Source organism: Heterodontus francisci, chromosome 1, assembly GCF_036365525.1.
Source record: "Heterodontus francisci isolate sHetFra1 chromosome 1, sHetFra1.hap1, whole genome shotgun sequence".
In the NCBI taxonomy this organism is placed as follows: Eukaryota; Metazoa; Chordata; class Chondrichthyes; order Heterodontiformes; family Heterodontidae; genus Heterodontus; species Heterodontus francisci.
In genome coordinates, this window is record NC_090371.1 from 284,568,340 (window position 1) to 284,588,619 (window position 20,280).

At 42.7% G+C, this 20,280-nt stretch overlaps 1 protein-coding gene across 2 annotated transcripts in view; it reads right to left on the reverse strand.

Annotated features, from left to right (window-relative positions):
- The window catches only part of LOC137377455 (protein phosphatase 3 catalytic subunit alpha), a 310,308-nt gene that overhangs the window by 51,962 nt on the left and 238,066 nt on the right, over positions 1-20,280 (reverse strand). The window lies entirely within an intron of this gene.

A 20,280-nucleotide genomic window follows, 5' to 3' on the forward strand; every position in this document is an offset into this window, starting at 1 on the left:
ATCATGAACAGTATAGATACATTTATGGGGAAGCTGGATAAACATACAAGGGAGAAAGGAATAGAAGATTATGGTGATAGGGTGAGATAAAGGGGTGTGGGAGGAGACTTTGGTGGAGCATAAACGCTAACATGGACCTGTTGGGCCAAATGGCCCGTTTCCGTGCTGCACATTCTATGTAATGTTATATAAGTGTAGCTCAGAGTATAATAACTTCAAATCAATTTATAAAAAATAAGATTGAGATTTCATTTTTGGCCGTCTAGAAGACATCATTCCAGGATGGCATTGTCCTTTGTGATCTCCCTGACGTTCCAATTCGCATAACCCATTCACCCATCTACCCTGTGCTCAATGATCTACATTGGCTCCCAGCCCAGCAATACCACAATTTTAAAATTCTCATCCTCATTTTCAAATCCCTCCATGGCCTTGCCCCTCCCTATGTCAGTAATCTCCTCTAGTCCTGTAACACCTCCACCCTCCCCGCACCCCCCCCCCCCCCCACCCCCAGGATCGCTGCACTCCTCTAATTCTGGTCTCTTGAACATCCCTGGCTTTAACCACTTCATCATTGGCAGCCATGCCTTCAGCTGCCTAGGCCCCAAGTTCTGAAATTCCCTCCTTCAACCTCTGCATCTTTCTCCTCTCCTTTAAGATGCTTCTTAAAACTACCTCTTTGACAAAGCATTTGCCCTAATAACTCCTTATGTGGCTCGGTGATAAATTCTGTTTGATAACATTCCTGTGAAATGCCTTGTGGACGGCGAATGCGGTGCAGGGAATTTGCATATTATTCTAAGAGCAGAGAACCCCAACAGGTAGGTAATTGATCTTCATTTTGTGACTTTCTACACTGGATGGGAATACTGAAGGAGTATGAATTTAGCGGCAAAAGGCACATGAAAGCCACCATATTGATGTGCTGAAGACATAGTCAAATGTTGCACTTACATCTGCGCAAGTCATGTTTAGAAAATGGGCGAGCTCATTTCAGCCAGCAGCCTTGCTGAAGCTTTCAATTGTCCTTTTGTGAAGCTAAAGGTTTTAGTGGAGACAAAACTCAACTAGTGGGCTTTGTCTATCTTGTGGACAAGATGGATGTGGTGCGATGTTCTGGGCAACACAGTTTAGGAAGGATGTTCAGGCCTTGGAGAAGATGCAGCGGGGATTGACTAAAATTCGCGCAGTTTTACAAGTAACCATTATATTCTTCATTCTACTATAGTCGGTGGGTGTCAAAGGTGAGAAGTTACCTCAGTGAGTTTGCTACAACTCAGATGTTTAGAAAAAGGTTAATTTTACTTAAGACAGCCAATAAAAATCACCATAGCATCTACAGCACAATTAGGTGGCCATTCGGCCCATTGTACCTGTGCTTGCTCTTTGAAAGCTATCCAATTAGTCCCACTCCCCTGCAATTCCCCATCACCCTGCAAGTTTCTTTTTAAGTATTTGTCTTCCATTCCCTTTTGAAACTTATTATTGAATCTGTTTCCACTGCCCATTCAGACAGTGCATTCCAGATCACAACCAGATTCCAACCCACCATTATATGATGATAGGACACAGAACAGAACGGCTATTTGTAAAGCTGCTCAAAAGAAACACTATCTATCCTCATCACTATTGCTGTCAATTTCAGAATACTCACAATGAAAGTACATCATCTGATCGATTGCTGTCTGACTCAATACCAACCGTGGTTAAGTAATAACTTGCCAAAAACTAAATAAAACTGCCTCCCATGAGCTCCATTTGTGTTGTAAACATATATCTCTGCAAATTTAAATAAAACAGGCTGGAATCTGATCCCAAAACATCATACATCTTAGGGTTGAGTGAACACTGAGGGAAACAAAAAAATAAAATCAGATAAAATTCTTGATTCCAGTTCATGGCACTCTCCCAATATTGATGCATTTCTGGTTGGTAATTCACTGTAATGTGGGGGCAAGGCAATTGCGGGATCCACAAGAGGCCAGAATAGGGAGAGATACAACAGATTTTGGAAGGCTGTGGGGCTGTAGGTGATAGAGATAGGGAGGGGGTGAAGGCATGGAGGAATTTGAACCAGAGGACGATAATTTTAAAACAAAGCTTTTGCTGGATCGGGAGCCAATGTAGCTCAGTGAGCACAGGGGGTGATGAGTGAGTGGGACTTGATGGGTTTTAAAATATGGGCAGCAGAGTTTGGATGTGTTGAGGTTTACGGAGGGTGGAAAGGGGAGGTCTGCCAGGGGAGCCAATGGAACTGTTGAGTCTGGAAATAACCAAACCATAAATATGGGTTTCAGATGCAGATGGACTGAGGCAGGGGCAGAGATGGGTGATGCTATGGAGGTGGCAGACATATATGGGGTTAGAAGCTCAGCTCAGGGTCAAATAAGATAGCAAGGCCCCAAACAAAGGGCTGTACACAATACAGCTGGTATTTTATGCGGCCCCCTGTGCTGGGAATCCCACCTCCTACACAAAATCCAGCCCTATGTTTCCTTTTGCAGTGCAGTGACAATAAGGTATACCTTATGATTTTTATTAGATGATATTTGTAGTCAGAGGAATTAGGGTTGGTCACAGTCAGAGGAAAATACCCTGGTCATCCTTGAATAGTGCCACTGGATTGTGGCTCTTCATACTTGAATTGTTTGTTTCAAATCCTTGTTTCAAATCCCTTGATGCCTCACCCTTCCCTATCTCTGTAATCTCCTCCGACCCTAAAAACATCCAAGATCTCGGTGCTCCTCTAATTCTGGCATCTTAAGCATCCCCAATTTTAATCGAGCCACCATTGGGAGCCATGCTTTCAGCTGCCGTGATCCTACATTAAAAAATAAAATTTGTTCATGGAATGTGAGCGTCGCTGGCCAGGCCAGTATTTATTGCCCATCCCAATTGCCCTTGAGAAGGTGGTGGTGAGCTGCCGCCTTGAACCGCTGCAGTCCATTTGGTGTAGGTACACCCACAGTGCTGTTAGAAAGGGAGCTCCAGGATTTTGACCCAGTGACAGTGAAGGAACGGCGATATAGTTCCAAGTCAGGATGGTGTGTGACTGGGAGGGGAACTTGCAAGTTCTGGAATTCCTTCTCTAAACCTCGCTGCCTCTCTGTCCTCCTTTGACCAAGAATTTGCTAATAGCCCTAATTTCTTATGTGGCTGAATGTCAAATTTTGTTTGATAAGACTCCTGGGAATTAGCTTGAGACGTTTTACTATGTTAAAGGCGCTGTAAATACAAGTTGTTTGTTACTACTGGGTCTTGAGCAAAATGTCTCATCTGACACTGCAGCACTCCCTCAGTGTTGCGGTGAAGTGCCAGCCTAGGTAATGTGCTCAAGTCCTGAAGTGGGACTTGAACCCCACAGCATTCTGACTCAGAGACGAGAGTGCTACCCACTGAGCTGAGCTCACATTTGCAGGATGTTTGGCAAATATTGTGCATATTTACCAACCAGTATCTCTAGCAGTATCAGTGCCTTTGACGGCAAAAAGAGCAACGTCAGTCTTTTCTTTCAAGTAGTGTGGGAGGATAATGGGCAGCCCACACATTTTTTGTTTTAAGAGCAAGCCTGTCACGGAATCCACTTACTAAATCAGGAAAGCAACCACAACCTGGCAGAAATAAGAGCCATCATAAATTCAAAATCCATTTATTGCATCAGATCTGTACAGATGGTCAACTTTCTCCAATGTAAAGTTACTCGTAGAAATTAATTTAAACTGTTCACGCCGTACTTACACTGTCCTGCCGTTGGAGGTGCTGCATTGCCACCTCTAATGGAAGCAGATTAAATAGTTACTTTCTAAAGAAATGGATAAATACTTGGAAAGAAAACATTTACAGGGCTTTGGGAAAACAGGAGAGTGAGACTAATTGGATAGCTCTTTTAAAGAGCTAGCACAGGCACAATGGGCTGTATAATTCTATACTCCATCGTAAATGTAGAATAGGAATTTATAATGGAATATAAAAATATAACAGAATCTATAACATTAAAATAGGGCTGAAATAAGTTGCTGTTCCCTGTCCTAAGTATTCTCTGCCCTCCCCTTCAGTTTAAGACTAAACTTGGTCTTGTTTGCCATGCGGAAGTGTGACCAGTTCAAATAATATAATCACCACACTGCTTCCCGATAGTAAGTAACTCTTCCCAAAGTCCAACCAGCAAAAAAGATGGAGGAATGCAAATAGGAACTAAATCACAATTATTTTGCTTCTTGTACTTGACTTGCAATCTGTAATTTTCTACACTGTCTACTGTGGTCTGCACTTATAGGAATGTCAGCTCAATTAACTGCTTTCTGCATGGCAGCTATCTGAGACAGCTCTGAATGACCCGAGCCACGTTGTGACACAGGCCAGAGATTTCTCAAGTCATCAATCACTTCACAAAACTGATAACAGCGAGTCAGAACTTCCCCAGCTTGGGATACAATCATAGATGGGTGTCCTCCTCCACCACGAGCCAAGAATATGCTTTCTGGAGGATTTCCTGGTGGTTAGGGATTGCTGCCTGTTGTTGGCGACAAGATCTAGTGAAAGCAGAGTTTCAGCTTTCCATGCTGCCACAGGCAGAGAATGTTGCTCCCGCCTACGAGACCATGGCTGCAATTACAACCAGTCTCATTTTCAAGCAAAACAATTCAGACATTCGGAGGATATGAACTGGGCACTGACATGTGGCCAACAACAGTCCCTGTCGATTCAGGATTCAGAGTTCACTTCCCGAAAACGAGGAAGCTCCAAAACTCCTAAAGATGGCCCAAAGAATTTGATGGCACCAGAGAGAGTTCGGAGGAGATTTAACATGGATGTTGCCTGGGCTGCAGAGTTTTAGTTTTGAGGAAAGATTGGGTAGGCTAGGGTTATTATCTTTGGAACAGAGGAGGCTGAAGGAAGACCGAATTAAGTGTATATTGTGAGGGGTCTAAATAGAGTGGATAGAAAGGCTCTATTCTCCCTGGTTGAGAGTGTCATAATCAGGGGGCATAGATTTAGTGTAGGAGGTTCAGAGGGGATTTGAGGGGAATGTTTTTCACCCGGGGAGGGGTGGGGAGTTAGGGACCTGGAACTCACTGCCTGAAAGGGTGGTAGAGGAAAGAAACCCTTATCATATTTAAAAAGTACTTGGATATGCACTTGATGTGCTCGAACCTACAAGGCTACAGACCAAGAGCTGGAAAGTGGGATTACGACAGGGTTGTCCAACATACGGCTCAAGGGCCAGGATCCAGCCTGCCAAAAGTTTTCATACAGCCCGTGCGGGTAAACTGTACCGGGCTGTTCCTCATCCTCGCCAGGGCTCCGTGACTGGAGATGGGAAATTTCCCTTTGTCTTCTTGCAGAGCGACCTATTTCATAACATCGTGTTGTCAGTTTCACAGCTGACAGCTGCTGAAGCAGGAACCAGCTTCCCAACGTGGAACAGATTCGGGGTTTTCCAACTTTTGTTTTTAAAAAGACTTGCCAGTAAACCCCAAATCAGTTCAATGTTTTTAAACCACAAAGCTGCTTTGCTGAGAACTCCTGCTGTGTGCAAATGTCAGAGAGGGGGGAGGAGTACTGGCAGAAGGCCGGGGGGGGGGGGGTGGGGGGCATGACACAGAGAGGAGGGCACACAGGTAGAGAGAGACAGACAGAGGGATCACCATCACTCCTGACGGATATCTATCCAGAATACTCTGCATCGCCACATCAAGTGTGCAGGCAGAGATTGACTACTTGTGCAAGCAAAAACAATGCCAGGTTTGTCATTAAATCAGTGTTCAATATAGTGACGAGAAAGTAAGTCAATAAATTAGTCTTCTCATTTAAAGCTTCTTCACAAAAATGCACATTTTTTGTTGTTGTTATTCGCAAGATAAATTTTTAAAGCTTTTATCTTTCGAAATTTGCTCACCAGCCCCTCGGGCCCAAACAAAAATCGGAATGCGGCCCCCCACCCGAAAAGGTCGGACAGCCCTGGGTTCGGCTGAATGACTCCTTGTCGACTGGCACTGAGATGATGGATCGAATGGCCCCCCTTCCGTGCTGTATTTGCTTTATATGATGTTTTAAATTGAATTTTTACAGAATTATGATTTTTATATTTAAACAATCCAGTTGACAGGATCTGAACTATCTGTATATTACAATCACAACAATTGTTGATTTTGACATCAATTCACTGAAATCAATAAGCAACATTGGAACTAATCAGCTGTGAGTTCCCTGCTATAACCTTCTAACTTGTTGCAACAGATAACAGAAACAAAACTTTCCCTGTCCTCAGTTGATTGATATTATGCGTCTAATCGCTTCTTTCATAGATTTCACTTTATCTCCCAGAAGTAACAATGTGTCTAACCAAAACATAATCAGTAAATTTTAACTGGGCCCAGTGCTTTCCCTCTAACTGCAGTGAAGCAGCTCGTTACTGAATCTGAAATGCAAACTTATTTCGAAAAGGAATCCCAAACCACAAATCCCTTTCTCCACAAGGTGCATAAATCCATCAAGTGCTCTCATTTTAGTTCACAAGAACACAGAAACTAGGAGAAGTAGACCATTCGGCCCATTGAGCCTGCTCTGCCATTCAATACGATCATGGCTGATCTTAGGCTTCAGGTTGATAGGTAAATTGGCCATTGTAAATTGCCCCTAGTGTAGGTTGGTGGTAGGAGAATGGTGGGGATGCGGTAGAGAATATGGGATTAATGTAGGATTAGTATAAATGGGTGGTTGATGGTCGGCACAGACTCGGTGGGCCGAAGGGCCTGTTTCAGTGCTGTATCTCTGAATAAAAATAAATAAAATTCCACTTTCCTGCCTGTTCCCCATATCCCTCGATTCCCTGCAAGACCAACAATCTACCTATCTCAGCCTTAAATGTATTCAATGATGGAGCAACACAACCCTCTGGGGTAGAGAATTCCAAGGATTCACAACCCTTTGAGTGAAGTAATTTCTCATCTCAGTCCTGAATGATTGACCCCTTATCCTGAGACTGTGTCCCCGTGTTCTAGATTCCCCAACCAGTGGGAACAATCTCTCAGCTTCTACCCTATCAAGCCCTTTCAGAATCTTGTATGTCTCAATTTGATCGCCTCTCATTCTTCTAAACTCCAGAGTTCATGCAAACATCAGTCGGATATTTGCCTATAGGAACAGGAGGAGGTCAGTCAGCCCCTCAAGCCTGTTACACCATTCTATTAGACCGTGGCTGATATATATCTTAACTCTCATCTACCTGCCTTGTTTCTGTAACACCCAACAAAAATCTACTGAGCTCAGTTTTGACATTTTCAATTGTCCCCCATCCTCAGCAGCTTTTTGGGCGAGTGAGCTCCAGATTTCCACTCCCCTTTGTGTGATGAAGTGCTTCCTGACATCACCCCTGAACGGCCTGGCTTTAATTTTAAGTTTACGCCTCCTTGTTCTGGACTCAACAGGAGGAAATAGTTTCTGCAAAGGGTCCTTTTATTATAAGTAATAATGCTATTATGAAGATACCACATTTTCCTAATAAGTGGGAAATCACTTATCTAGCATTTGGTGCAAGTATATGTTTGCTTGCCTTTACCAAAGAGATTACATTTATACTCCATTTTAAGTGGCTTTTTTTTCGGTTTCTAGCTGAAACATTGTGGTTGCAGTACCACTCATTGTCAGCAGATGGTGACGCTCAACTATACGCAGCTTCAGGTAACAATCTGACCAAGAGCCAGACCGACATTGACCCCCATCAGTTGGTACCTACTGCCCTTTGCATGTGGTCACCTTACCTTTCATATCTGGATTAATTTACTGCTTCACCGTATAAACAGAACATCTGTCCAAAACTCTGGTGCCCATATTCTAACTCGCACAAAGTCTTGGTCATCTATCACCTCTGTGCTCGTTGACTTACACCAGTTTCTGTCTGGCAATGCCCCAAATTCAAAATTCTCATCCTTGTTTTCAAATCCCTGCGTGGTCTTGCCCCTCCCCATCTCTAATCTCCTCCAGCCCCACAACCACCAGATCTCTGCACTCCTCCAGTTCTGGCCTCTTGACCATCCCTGATTTTAATCGCTCCACCACTGGCGGCTGTGCCTTCACCTGCCTAGACCCCAAGCTCAGGAATTTCCTCCCTAAACCCCTCAACCTCATCCTTCTCCTTTTTAAGATGCTCCTTAAAACCTATCTCTTTGACCAAGCTTTTGGTCACCTGTCCTAATATCTCTATGTGGCTCAGTGTCAAATTTTGTTGATAATTGCTCCCATGAAATATTATGGGATGGTTTACTACAGTAAAGGTGATATACAAATTTAAGTTGTTGCTGTCGTCAGAGGCACAGGAAAGGTCACGGCAATGTGAAAGGCACTGGATCGATGGGCAAATGAATAGAATTGATCAGGAAAGCTCTGCATCTGACCCTTTGTGCTGAATTAAACTATTTTAGCCAGCTCAAAACGAGTGTTGCAGTACAGTGGAATTTAGTCTGCCCTTCGCCAGGCCTATTTGTTCACAATTTTTTTTTGTTTTGAAAGATCTGCATGACTTCACATAGTGATAATAACTGTGCAGGAACTTCCCTCACCTACACTATTCCAAGGGAAGTGATTAGGACAGAAAGATTAAAATGCAACGGTCATAGCTACTACAAGACTAGTGACCTTCAATACCTACTGAGGATTACCTCACACAAACTTTGTGCGAGGTGTGGAGAATGGGAAAGTAGCCAGTGAGGAGGAGGTAACTTTCTGTGACTCGACTTGTATTACACCATGTCCTGGGCCAATATTTATCCTTTACCCAACCTCACAAATAGGTTATCCGATTATTGTCTCATTGATGTTCGTGGGAGCTTGCTGTGCACAAATTGGCTGCCACTTCAAAAAGTACTTCATTGATTGTAAAATGCTCCGGGATATCCTGAAGTTGTGAAAGTCGCTATAGAAATGCAACTCAAGCTTCAGCAACGCCACATTCAAAACTAATCCTAACTGTTAGCTGTATTAGGAGCAGTGCCAATGATCCCCACTTCAGACACACGCCTGGCATAGCTGGAATGGTCAAAAGTAGGAAATGGACCTTCTAAGTCAGACAGAAAATCGAGCAAAGTTTTCTTCCACATTGCAATGAGCTGAGTAAGACCCATGCATCAAAACCCTCCCCCCACCCCCCTGAACCTCCTCCCCCACCAATGCATCCCAATACTGTCAGCTCCCAACACAGGCTTTCACGCAATTCAAAATCCAGTGGATACACATCCTCTGTTAGCAATTAATAAATTCCTTAAAAGGTGATTCATTCCCACCAAGTTACTCACAGCAAATGTAAACAACCAGCTTCAATGCCACAGATTGAGACAGGCTGCCGCATGTTCTGGCTCGGGATGCGCTGAGTGCTCAACCCATCTGCCAGGCCACCAATGCTGAATATCAACTTGGAAAGAGCCATGGGTGTCAAACTACAGGAGCATTTGTACTCAGGCACCTCCCCTGTGGTGCTCACCGCTCGGATTTCAAAACATCCAGTGCCGAAACGACCCAAACATTTCTCCCCTAGTGCCAACAAACCAGTACCCTGCATCAGAGATGGAAAGATTGCACAACATACGGTATAGGCCACACCAAACAAAACTGATGGGTTTGGCACCGCTGCAGGATAACAATCTGCTTGAGAGGTTAGGGCTGTGATTCAGTGAGCAGAAACAAGGTGGTTTTGTTTTCAGTAAAAGTCAATTTGGGATGCGAGAATTACAATCCAGACATCAGCACAAGATACCAATTGGTTAAAAACACCTAGTTGTCCTTTTGTGTGGGGTGAAATGTGGACTATTAATTAAAGAAAGCTGTCGCCCAACACTAGCTCTACCCAATATTCATGGAATATTTTAACTGTGTTAATCAAAGGCCGTCTGATGTTGTGGCAGATTGGTGAATTTTACCAACATCCCTGTGTTAAATTTCAACATTTCTCCAGTAAATGCTTGTCATTAGTGTGTTACTCACACTCAGTGTTCAGATTATCAGGCCCCGTTACATCCAACTACAGCAGATCCTGTGACAAGAGTCAGCACCCCAATAAACTGCAATTCTATACAAGGTGCAGTCACTCAGACCCATAAGGCGGCTTCACAATGCACTTTATGCATGGCTGAAAAATAAATTAAAAAGATACTCTGAGCTATATCCAAATTGTGAAAAATATCCCATTAAGCATTAATTATTTTTTGTGCCTGTTCAGGCCACATCTTTTGATCCAGAGTACGTACTTACTGACTGGAGTCCCAAGATATAATGTATTTACAATGTCCTATCACTGATGTAGAAAACATAGGAACAGGAAGTAACCACTCAGCCCCCAAACCAGTTCTGCCGTTCATTCAGATCATGGTTGATGTGCATCTTAACTCCATTTATCCACCTTGGTTCCGTAACCCTTAACCAACAAAAATCTATTAATCTCAGCTTTGAAATGTTCAATTGCCTTCCACTTTCTTTTTTTTGGTGGTGGTGGGGGGGGGAGAAGGGGAGTGTTCCAGATTTCCACTCCCCTTTGTGTGAAGTGCTTCCTGACATCACCCCTGAACAACCCCAGCTCTAATTTTAAGGTTCTGCCAACCCACATGCGGTCGATCTTATTAATATTTAATTTCACCCCCAAGCATTACATTTCTATTTGCACGTTCCTAGCTCATTGGTTGTAAAGCGCTTTGGGACGTCCTACAGTCATGAAAGCTTGCATTTCTGTAGCACCTTTTTTAAACTGCTAGAACAGGTACAGATAAGATGAACCAAATGGAAACTTGCCGCACTCCGCTTTCTGTGGCTCCATGAGGTTTCTTCAGCAGTAGGACTCGGAGCCAGTTCTAGACTGATCAGATGCTCAAGTCTCACACAAATTTAGCACAAGTTCATTGAGCCATTGGTTTGCAAGAGAATGATGCAGAATAAGGTGAAACTCCAAGTTCCAAGTATCAAATATGTTCTAGTAAAATATTAGTATATAAGTATTACATATAGTAAACTAAAATATTCACCTAACTTCTGAAAATACTGACAAATGCAATTTGTCTGCAAAACCCAATGTAAAAAGCAAAACATTTCTTTCCATCCTCACTATTTCTATGCATGAACTGCAACCTCCAGTTGTCACAACAATCTGAGAGTGTGGGACAGATGCAGTGCAGCAGCACCCGAACCATTACTCATACTGAAGTACTTTTAATCAGAGTTTTACCAAAACGTTCCATTAAGGCTTAAATCATCTCATGTCTGGTCTAAACAGTCGAAAAAAAATTTAGAAATTGCAGAAACATCTACAACCACTACTGTTTTGCTCAAATGAAATACTGTTTAATTGCGGATTACCCCTCACAGTTAGTTAATTTATATTGAAATGATCTTTCCAGCTCACATTTACTGGGAATGGACAAAGGGATATTTGAAGTGGGGGTTTAGTTAGTTAGAACGCAGTTAGAGAACTGTGTATAGTTTGGACCACCACACTACAGAAAGTATGTAATCCTAGAGAGGCGACAGAGGACATTATGAGGATGCTGCCAGGAATGGAGAATTTTAGCTATGAGCAAAGATTGGATAGGCTGGGGTTGTCTTCTTTGGAACAGAGGAAACTGAAGGGAGATTATTGAGGTGTACAAAGTTATGAGGGGCCTAGATAGAGTGGATAGGAAGGAGCTGTTTCCCTTAGCAGAGAGGTCAATAATCATGGGCAGAGGTTTAAAGTAATTAGAAGGATCAGAGGGGAGTTGAGGAGTATTTGTTTCACCCAGAGGGTGGTGGGTATCTGGAACTCACTGCCTGAAAAGGTGGTAGAGGCAGAAACCCTCATAACATTTAAGAAGTATTTGGATATGCACTTGCATTTCCAAAGCTATAGACCAAGAGCTGGAAATTGCCATTAGGCTGGATAGCTCTTTTTCGGCTGGCACACACAATGGGCTGAATGGCCTCCCTCTGCTATAGATTACCTATGTTTCTATGTAGATGCAGGTTTCCTGATCAGAAGGAGGAATTTCACTTGCCATCTCTTAATCTGGAAACCTGATCACAGCTAACGGGTGACCAACATACAAGGGTGATATTTCCCCAGTAAGTGAAGACAGAGTTGGGGAATTGCCAACTTGAAGAACTGGAGGAAGAGAAGTTGGAGCTGATACACATGGTGGATGGTGGGGGAGAGGGGGGCAGGTTGGTGCTGGTGGGGAGATGTGAAGCTGTTATGTCAAGCAACAACTTGCATTTTACTATGTTAAAGATGCTAAATATCCAAGGTGCTTCACAGAAGCATCATCAGACAAAATCTGACACCGATTCACAGAGAGATATTATGGCAGGTGACCAAAAGCTTAGTCAAAGGGATAAGGATGGTCTTAAAGCAAGAGAGAGAGAGAGTTGGAGAGGTCTGCAGAGAGAATTCCACAGCTTAGGTTCTACACACCTGAAGGCACAGCCTCTACCACCTTCTGAGGCAGAGAGTTCCAAAGTCTCTCAACCCTCAGAGAAAAGGGCGACCCCTAATTTTAAAACAGTGCCCCCTTGTTCTGGACTCATCCACAAGAGGAAACATCATTTCCACATCTACCTTGTCAAGACCGTTCAGGATCTTATATACTTTAATCAAGTCTCCCCTCACTCTTCTAAACTCCAGTGAAAACAAGCCCAGTCTGTCCAACCTTTCTTCATAAGACAACCTGCTCATTCCAGGTATCAATCTAGTAAACCTCCTCTGAACCGCCTCCAATGCATTTACATCCTTCCTTAAATAAGGAGACCGAAACTGCACACAGTATTCGAGATGTGGTCTAACCAATGCCCTGTATAACTGAAGCATAACATCCTTATTTTTATTTTCAATTCCTCTTGTCATAAAGGATAGCATTCCACTAGCCTTCTTTATTACCTGCTGTATCTACATACTAACTTTTTGTGACTCCTGCACTAGAACACCTAGATCCCTCTGCACCTCGGAATTCTGCAGTCATTCTCCATTGAATACTCTGCTTTTTTCATTCTTCCTGCCAAAGTGAACAACTTCACAGTTTCCCACATTATACTCCATCTGCCAAATTTTTGCCCACTCACTCAACCTATCTATATCAATCTGCAACCTCATGATGTCCTCTTCACAACAGCCATTCCTACCTATCTTTGTGTCATCTGCAAATTTAGCTACCATGCCATCGCTCCCCTCATCTAAGTCATTGATATAAATTGTAAAAAGTTGAGGCCCCATCACAGACCCCTGTGGGACTCCACTCGTCATATCCTGCCAATCAGAAAAGGACCCATTTATGCATACTCTCTATTTTCTGCCAGCCAGCCAATCTTCTATCCATGCTAAAATAAAAGCAAAATACTGCGGACGCTGGAAGTCTGAAATAAAAACAAGAAATGCTGGAAATACTCAGCAGGTCTGGCAGCATCTGTGGACAGAGAAGGGTTACTGACCTGAAACGTTAACTCTGCTTCTCTCTCCACAGATGCTGCCAGATCTGCTGAGTATTTCCAGCATATCTTGTTTTTATTTCTATCCATGCTAATATGTTACCCCTACGCCATGAGCTCCTACTTTGCGCAATAACCTCTTATGTGGCACTTTGTCAAATGCCTTCTGGAAATCCAAGTACTATACGTCAACCGGCTCCCCTTTATCCACAGCGCATGTTACTCCTTCAAACAACTCCAACAAATTGGTTAAACATGATTTCCCTTACACAAAATCGTGCTGAATATTCCCGATTACCTTGAGTTTTTCTAAGTGCCCAGCTATAGCCTCCTTAATGATCGATTCTAACACCTTCCCCAAGACAGAAGTCAAGCTAACTGGTCTATAGTTACCAGTTTTCTGCCTCTCCTCACTTCTTGAATAGAGGGGTTAGATTTGATACTTTCCAGTCTGATGGAACCTTTCCAGAATCTAGCGAATGTTGAAAAATTAATACTGACGCATCTACTACCTCATTAGCCACCTCTTTTAAGACCCTAGGATGAAGTCCATCAGGACCCGGGGACTTGTCAGCCCGCAGCTTCATCAGTTTGCTCAGTACTGCTTCCGTGGTGATTGTAATTTCACCAAGTTCCTCTCCCTTCTAACTCCTGATTTACACCTATTGCTGGAATGTTTTTGTATCCTCTATAGTGAAGACAGAAGCAAAGTATTTGTTCATTTCATCCACCATTTCCTTATTATCTACTATTAACTCCCCATTCTCACTTTCTAGAGGACCAACACTCACTTTACTTACTCTTTTCCTTTTTAAATACCTGTAGAAACTCTTGCTATCTGTTTGTACATTTCTAGCTAGCTTCCTCTCATACTCTAATTTCTTTCTGCTGATTAACCTTTTAGTCATTCACTGCCTTTCTTTATATTCTGACCAATCATCTCTCCTGACACTCATCTTTGCGCAATCATATGCCTTTTCCTTAAGTTTGATGCTTTTGTTAGTTAACCACAGATGGTGGGTCCTCCCCTTCGATTTTTTCTTCATAGTAGGAATATGTTTATTCTGAGTATTCCGAAATATCCCTTTACACCCACACCACTTCACCAGTATCTCACAGTAAGAAAGGACCAAATGGCCCATCATCCTCTGTGCTGGCTCTTTGAAAGAGCTATGCAATTAGTCCTATTCCTCCTGTTCTTTCCTTATATCCCTGCAACTTTCTAATTTCCAGCTATTCATCCCATTCCCTATTGAAAGTTACAATTGAATCTACTTTCACCACCTTTCCAATAATCTCATATTCTCTGTAATTATTCCTTGTCGTGAGCAACCTGTTTGTTACCCTGCACGACTACACAGCTTAGAGGGAACATTGTCCACCAGTCTTTCAGGCAGGGATTTCAAATCACAACTCAATGTGTAAAAGAAATTCACATTTAGTCCCTGATTCTTTTCCCAATTACCTTAAATCTGTGTCCTCTGGTTACCGACCCACCTGTTACTGTAAATAGTTTTTCCTATTTATCAATACCCTTCATGATTTTGAACACCTCTATTAAATTTCCTCTTAGCTTTCTCAGGTCGAAGGAGAACAATCCCAGCTTCTCCAGTCTCTCCACATTAACTGAAGTCCCTCATCCCTGGTGCCATTCTAGTAAATCTCCTCTGCACCCTCTCCAAGGCCTTGACATCCTTTCTATAGTGTGGAGCCCAGAATTGGACACAATACTCCAGCTGAGGCTTAGCCAGTGTTTTATAAAGTGTTAAGTGTATTTTTTTTTGCTTTTGCATCAAGATTTAGCATTTGAGCAGAAATATTCAAAGCAGTCTGTGTAGGAGCTGGTGACAGCAACACAGCGGCTGGTGTTTAAAAAGCCTCAAGGACACGAAACTAAAGGAGACAAGCTACACGATTAATAACTTCTGTGCCACTGTCCAGTACCCACAACTCTTTGAAATGCAAACCAAGACCCTGAACTTGAAAGACAACCTCGGAAACAAAGTGGAACTAGAGGTTGGATAGAAAGGAGCCCTCCCCACAGGTTGGTGCATGGTATCTACAGCACAGAAACAGGCCATTAAGCCCAACAGGTTTGTCTGGTCTGTACTTCTGTTTATGCTCCACATGAACCTCCTCACACCCATCTTCATCCAATCCTATCAGCGTATCCTTCTATTCCTTTCTCCCTCATGTGTTTATCTAGCTTCCCCTTAAATGGATCTATACAATTCACCTCAACTAATCCTTATGGTCGTGAGTTCCACATTCTCAGCATTCTCCGGATAAAGAAATCTCTGGAGGAGCACAAGCAGGTGATAGACAGGGCACGCGTATACAAAAGAGAGAACATGACTGAGAGAGAGAAAAAGGAGAGAGTAAAAGGAAAGAGATTGCATTTGCACAACACCTTTCACATTCTTGAGGCACCTCAAAGTGCCTCACGGCCAATGCAGACAAGTGCAGCAGCTAATTCACACATAGCAAGGTTACAGAAGCAGATGGGGTGGATAATTGGTACTTCTGATTTTGGCGATATTGCTTGAGGGACAGATGTTGACCAGGACACTAGAAGTGCTCCTTGTTCTTCTTCTTCAAGCCTTCTATCAGAACACCTGAACGTGCCAGACTCCCTCAGTACTGAAACTGTACCCATAAATTTCCAATTCAGAAGTACACGTGCTACTAACCAAGGCAAACACAACTGTAGTAAATGGAGTAATACAATCATTCAGACCTGACGAGATATATTTCAACACATATAAACGAAGCATGAGATCTGACACAAATCTAGTAGAAAGATTTGAAGCTTTGTTTACTTTTCAAGGTGAGATAACTTAAAAATAGGCTTTAAACTAAAATGAATTAGGTTGAATGAATGAACTAAAATCAACAGGTTTGCTCAATACACCAAGATATCTCACATAACATTTAGAATTAATACAGGTGAAATAGGTCTCCATACTTCACAGCTCATCAGTCCTTCAAACCCATCTGTCAAGCGACAATTCAAACATCGGAAATAGATGAGGCCATTCAGCCCATCAAACCTGTTCAGCCAATTAGAGCCTTCCAAAGATGTGGAGTCCAGAACTGCTCACAGTTCTCCAGTTGTGATTCAATCAGGGCTTTATATAGCTGTAGCATCACTTCTGCCCCCTTGTATTATTTCCCTCTGGATATAAAGGCCAGCATTCCATTAACCTTGTTGATTATTTTCTGTACCTGTTCATGACATTTTAATGATCTGTGTACTTGCACCCCCACCCCCAACCCCAAAAGTCTCTTTGGACCCCCACTGTTTCTAGCTTTTCACCATTTAGAAAGTACATTGCTCGATTCTTTTAAAGTCCAAAGTGGATGACCTCACTTGCCACAGTTTCGCCCATTCACTTAATCTATTAATAACTCTTTGTAATTGGCTTGCAACTACACTGGCTCTCTTTGCATCATCGACAACCTTGCAAATGTACCTATCACATCATCTAAGACATTAATAAATAGTGACTCGTTGAGGCCCTAACACAGAACACTACTAGTTACATCCTGTCAATTAGAGCACCAGCCCATTATCCCCACTCTGTCTCCTGCCACTCTGCCAATTTTCTAACAAGGTCAATACTTTGCCTTCAATTTCATGAGCTTCAACTTTAGCTAACAGTCTCTTATGAGGCACTTTACTAAATGCATTCTGGAAGTCTATATAATTAACAACCATAGAGATTCCCTTATCCACTACATTAGTCACCTCTGCAAAAATTTCAATCAGGTTCGTCAGACATGACCTATCCTTTACAAATCCACGCTGCATCTCTCTGACCAGCTGAAAATTTAAGGTGTTCAGTCATTATTAATTATAGACTCCAGCAATTTTTCAACAACAGATGTTTGGCTAACTGATCTATAATTTCCTGATTTCCCCCCTCACCTTTCTTAAACAATGAACTGACATGGGCAATTTTGCAATCGAGAGGAATGGTTCCCATATTTGAGAGAATTTTGGAAGATAATAGTTAGCGGTTTTGTCATTTCGAAGGCCACATCACCAAAAAAAATTAATTTCCAAATCATCTATTTCTGGATTCATACTGTCAGGCAAACCCCCGCGCCCCCACCTGCCAAGACTGAGATATACATTATTTCGCCAACTGAACAAAAACTTAAAATTGCAAGCCCTGACTGAAAGGCCATTTGCACAGTACCAGACAATGTTGAAACAATGGGCACCCAGTAGTTGCTTCCCTAATACACAGAAGTGGTCAAACTAGTTTTAGTCACATGACTAACCGGCTGTCGCAGTGTTTTGAACTGAGTTTTAAATTGGAGGAAACAGGATTTGAACTGAGACAAGGCCGTGTGCTCATGCAGTAAAGATCTCTCCTGGAACTGAAGCAAGAGGCCCTCTCTCCTGTCTGCTTCCATCTCCTTCCCACGGAACTGAATGTTGTGTAAACACGTGAAACTCAACGAGAGAAAAGTTTCCTAAGTGAACAAGGTTTTACGACGACTACTGGGCCCCAACGAAAAGCAAGACCATATCTTCAATCAAGGACTACAGTGAGCTCGAGAAATAGTAACAAGATATTGCCTCAAACAGTTCTACTTATCTTCTCTGTCCCTATTTGCACGTGTGTATCGCGTGTGCATGCTAGCATGGGCATGTCGTATATCCGTAGGCTTTAACTGTATTGAGTTTAAGATTAAGGTTCAATAAATTTCATCTTTCTTCTTTAAATTAAAGAAAGCCTGTTTGTGCTAATTTCTTTGCCCTATAATTGGAAAGTTGTGAGCAAGAATTCAAATAGGAGGATAAACAGTGTGTTTAAAATTAAAGACTGTGACAATAAGACTAGGTGAAGATAGTAACAGATGCCTAGACATATTTCACACCTGGTCATAACAATATCTAAATGCTTGTGTTTAACTTGATCACCCACTCACTGTGGACTCTTTGAATACACAAACTTTAACTTCCTTATGAGTGACACCTCTAACTCTATTGCCTCTGACCTGCTCATCAATCTTCTCAATAACTGCATCTAACCTCATATTCCCACCAGATTCACCAATTCCACCATTCACCCCAGTGAAACAGCCACCTCAACAGACTAAAGTCCACTGGCACATGCGAGAGGTGATTGGCCTGGTCTGTCAACATATCCGGTTTAAACCACTTGATTCAGTATTGGCTCATTCTCCCTGCAGAGGTATCCTCTTTTACCTGAAACTCCTCTTCTGCACCACAAATGATGTTCCAATCCTATCTCACCTCCGATACAAGGTGCAAAGGCCTCAGAGATGTCACTTCCAAAATTGAGACCACCGGCTCAGATAGCTCGACATTCTCATCCCCTCTTCCCATCTCCTACACGCTCCCCATATCACCAGCTCCTGACATCCCCTTGCAAATCAGCTTCCGAATATGAACTTTCCCATAACTTGCCACCTACTTGCTGACACAGGAAATCTCTTCTTTCCAAGTATTGTTCCCATCGCTTTGAAAACCATTATCATCCATATCTACTGCTAACTGGACAAGAAGCAGGAAGGGTAACTGTGCTAGTAACTTACTGGGTAAGCTGCAGTTTTGTTACTCCCTGATGTCCTCAGGGAGGGATCGCAAAGCCTTGGAGCTGCCAACCTGAGCCAAAGCTCCCTGTATTTGAATAAATGGGGTGTTTCCTATCGGGGGAGAGGATTTCAACCTTATTGACCATTTTGGATTTCTCAGCTCAGTGTCCACACCTTCCCTGTATAAAGTGTTCAGACACATACAACAGCTTGCATTTATGCACTGCTTTTAACATAAAATGTCCCAAGGCACTACACAGGAGCATCATCAAACAAAGTTCGACACCGATAGAGATATTAGTACAGGTGATCAAAAGCTTGGTCAAAGAGATAGTTTTAAGGAGGGCCTTAAAGGAGGGGCTTAGGGAAGGAATTCCAGAGCTTAGGGCCCAGGGAGCTGAAGGCAAGGCCACCAATGGTGGAATGATGAAAATCAGGAATGCGCCTGAGGCCAGAACTAGAGAAATGCAGAGATCTCAGAGGGTTGTAGGAGGTTATGGAGATAAAGGTCTTGGAGTGATTTGAAAACAGGGATGAGTGTTTTAAAATCGAGGTGTTGCTGGATTGGCAGCCAATATGGGTCAGCGAGCACAAGGCCGATGGGTGAACATGACTTGCTGCAAGTCAGAATATGGGCAGCAGACTTTTGGATGGGCTGACATTTACGGAAGGTCCACAAATATACCCATAGTTCTTGATGCAGGATGAACCACTGATCAATTTAAATTGGTTCTGTACCCAGATCGAGTGATTCACCCTACTGAAGAACATCAGTTGTGCAGTTATCTTGGTGTCAGGCAATGAAAATGTCATCGACTGCTCTCTAATAGGTAGAGTTTATATGGTTGACTGTTGGTGCAGAGCTCCATCAGTTCGTCATAATAGTTGGACATATGTCATTACTGTTGTAATGAGACCGAATATAACGAATTCACTGCAACATTGAGGAAATCAGTTGCTTTGTTCAAAAGATTTACATGCTGATCTATTTATTTTATGTCCACTTCAGCTTTATTTTTACCTAAAGACTTAATGAATGTTTCTTGAAGATATTCAATGAGAATGACAACTGCAATTTCAATTTATATAGAATTTTTCTACCCTGTGCTCACTGGATCCCAGTCTAACAACACTTCAAATTTTAAAATTCACATCCTTGATTTCAAATCCCTTCAGGGCCTCTCCCCTCCCTAGCTCTGTAATCTCACCAGCCCTACAACCCTCTAAGATATCTGTGTTGCTCCAATCTTGCCCTCTTGCGCTTCCCTGATT